The sequence below is a fragment of the Saccostrea cucullata genome, unplaced genomic scaffold (genome assembly GCF_032062105.1).
Source record: "Saccostrea cucullata isolate Sc308-1 unplaced genomic scaffold, CSIRO_AGI_Scuc_v1 ctg855, whole genome shotgun sequence".
Classification (NCBI taxonomy): Eukaryota; Metazoa; Mollusca; class Bivalvia; order Ostreida; family Ostreidae; genus Saccostrea; species Saccostrea cuccullata.
In genome coordinates, this window is record NW_026925616.1 from 26249 (window position 1) to 29949 (window position 3701).

A 3701-nucleotide genomic window follows, 5' to 3' on the forward strand; every position below is an offset into this window, starting at 1 on the left:
TAAAAATCTTCTTAAATAATTTACATGTAATAGGTGTCATTATATCTTTACATTTAATAAAAAATTCATTAATTATGCCGTCTTCTGCATTACTTTTATTGTTTTTCAATCTAATGATAGCTTTATCTACTTCGTTTTCAGTTATTTGATAATCTAATTCTTTGTATATTTGTGCTTGATTATTGGTTAGAGTGGGTTCTACTTCAATATATGGTACTAAATCTTGTTGATACAAATTTTTAAAATACTCAAAAAAGACTTCTGCTGATACACTTGATTCTGATTTGTTTCTTCTTATCAAAAAGTTTAAAGAATTGTTTAGGGTTGTGTTTTCTTAAATACTCCATATCGCTACCCTGATACCTTTCATAATTGTGTCTACACTTTCGCGTTAATCTCTTATATGCTGATTTTATCTCCAAGAGCCTTATTCTGTTTTCATTTGATTTACATAAATTAAATTGATATAATACTGACTTATACTCAGAAAACTTGACTTTACACTTATCATTAAACCATGGTTTATCATCTCCTAACCTTTTAACCTTATGACTTTTTTGAGAGACACCACCTTCTGTGACTTTACAATAAGGTAAAATAATTCACAAATAGTATGACTGAAATTCTCAACACAATTGTTTACATTTTCTAAAGTATCAAAATCATTTTGTAAGCAGTCAAACAGTGCACCAGCATTATCTCTAAGCACAGCATTGATATCAGTACTATTGTCTTCTATCCACCTTACAGTTTTACTTGCTGTTCTACCTGAGTGATTTTGTATATAAATACTATCATTCCTATACCTATTTTCTATTGTGAAACTAATGGGTGAAATGATCAGAAAAAAATATTGAAATTACCACTACTGAAATCTGTTATGGTATCAAACCCGGATGCATCTGTTAACAAATAATCTATTGTGCTTACACCATTTGACCCATAGAAAGTAATACTCCCTTTTTTATCATCTTCATGTCTGCCATTAACTATACGTAATCCTGTGCTTTTACATAAATCAATAAGTTTTTTACCAAAATTATTGACAAAAGTATCTGAATTATGCCTACATAATAAAATTGTATCGCTTTCATATTCTGCAAAAGATTTAAGATTATTGGATTCCTTATTCTCTAACTTATCATTTGAGATATAGTCATATAAATTTCCACTCCTTGCATTAAAATCACCCATAACATATACATATCCTTTGCTAGTAAAATTACAAACTGATTCTTCAAGATATTGAAAAATTTCAACCATTTCTTTTTGATAAAAGGTACTACTTTCAGGTGGTATATAACACGCAGCTAAATAGATAGGTTTAACATCATGGTGAAATCGGTTACATAATTCTAACCAAATAATTGTATTATGAAAATTTTCAACAACATTAATCTTAAACGAAAGAGTAGATCTAGAAAATATAACAACCCCTCCACCTCTTCCACAAATCCTTGGAAAAGTATGACAATCATAATTATCTAACTCAATAATATCATCAAAAGTAATCCAACATTCTAATAATACTATTATATCATAATTATTTACAATATTTATAAATTCACTGTCCGTCAATTTTTGACGCAGTCCCTTATTCACATTCCACGTAACACACTTGACACTACCCCCAGACCTGTCCTAGCTCTTATATTGAAAATCTGCTGGGTTTGTGGTACGCGTATTCACATTGTGTGTCTGAGTGAATGCCATGCCAGTCTGCATAGGGGGGTGCGCAAAGGTATGGGCATCCGGTGCCCCACTGTTCACCTGCATATGAAAGTTACTCATCGGAGTTACCGAGTGCACAGTAGTGTTTGGAGCCGAATGTCCACTATGCGCTGATGTTGGTCCATTGGTAGTACGTTCGTACCTAGGTGCTGATTGTACAATTGTGTTAGAAGCCAAATGTCCACTTTGTGCCGCTATTGGTCCATTGGTTGTGCGTTCATACCTAGGTGCTGATTGTGCGGTTGTGTTAGGAGCCAACTGTCCAGTATGTGCCGCTGTTGGTCCGTTAGTCGTACGTTCATACATAGGTGCTGATTGTACAGTTGAGTTCGGGACTAACTGTCCACTATGTGTCGCTGGTGGTCCGTTGGTAATATGTTCATGCATAGGTGCCGATTGTACACATCCAACCTGCCTTTGTCGGTTACTTCCTGGGTTTGGAGCCTGATAATGATTGTGTCGTCCATTAGGGGAATTAACCTGATTCGATCCCGGTTGCATTTTAACTGTGTCGCTAAATGAACGTGATAAGAAGTTTTCTTGGTATATCTTGCCATTCACAAATAATTTGTCTTTCACCAATTTTGTCCTGTGGCCTTCATTGCGGAGTCTGTGTTGGACTGCCAGTAACTTCTTACGTCTTTCTAACATTGTTGGAGGGAATTGTTCATGTATGCCAAAAGGCTGTCCTTTCAAAATGTATGCCTTTTCTTTCACAAGCTGGCGTTCACTTTGGTATAAAAATCGGGCGACTACGGGTCTGTTTTTTCCTCGGTCAAATTTTCCAAATCTGTGTACACTTCCAAATTGAATATAATGCTCTATGCCTAGCTCATAATATAAGAAGTCTCTCAGCTTCTCTTCTGTGTTTTCTTTGTTGGACTCTCCTCCCAGACCAGTGAAAACTAAATTATTCTTCAAGGACCTCCACTGAAGATCTTCAACAGTTTCTTTTATACCGTCTCTTTCCTGTGTAAGTAACTGAACCTCCTTTTCCAGTTTTTCAATATGCTTCTTCTGATCCTTTAAACTATTAGCTAGTCCCTTATCCGCTTCCATAAACTTACAGTCCAGATCGTCCATACCCCTATCAGTCTCTTTTAACTTTGACTTAAAAACATCAACACGGTTTGAAAAAAACTCTAATGATTTTTGAAAGTCGCCAGATCTTTTTTCGGAGTCATCAAAACACCTTTTCAAGTGTGATACTGTCAGTTCTAGGCTCTCAAATCTCTTCTCGATTATATCAAGTTTTGAAAGCTTACCTAGGATATCGTCGAGTTTCTTGTTTGTTTCACTTATTTGGACTGCCATATCCATGTTAACAGCTGAGTCTTTATTTATTGGCGTGGATGTTATAGGTGTCGCAGGCCTGTTTCCATATAAAACAGCTGTTGCGTCTCGAATGACTCAGTAAGACGTGGTTTTCTCGATGTTACACAATTAACGTCTGAAATTTACACTGCCTTAAGTCGTCCCATTGTTGTCAATAATAAGTCAAGTTGCTGATGTTATTAATTTCCACACCAATGACGTTAATTGTGTAGTTTCGAGAAAGCCACGCCTTACTGAAAGTCCAAGTTTAACTGAGTATGTTACTATCAGGATGTGATAAAAAAGGAGTTTATGGAGTTGACTATGACCTATAAACTGCCAAGAACAGAGATGTCACATAATTAACGGTAGTTGTCTGGGATGTAGGCCAGGATGGACCGGAGATTTATGTGTGATCTATGTATGTGACAGAAATTCCTTTACGGTTTAAGTCGCATTTTTTGTGACATTTTTTTTATTTTTCAAGAGAGCAAACTAAGCACAAGTTTTTTTTTGTTTGATTGTCTGACCTCTTTAAACAGACTAGCTTGATTTTTGTGTTTATGTTATGTTAATTTTAAAGAAGTAATAATGCATTTTTAACATTATACATGCATCTTAATTTAACTTTTGAACTTTCAGTGTATTCATGATTT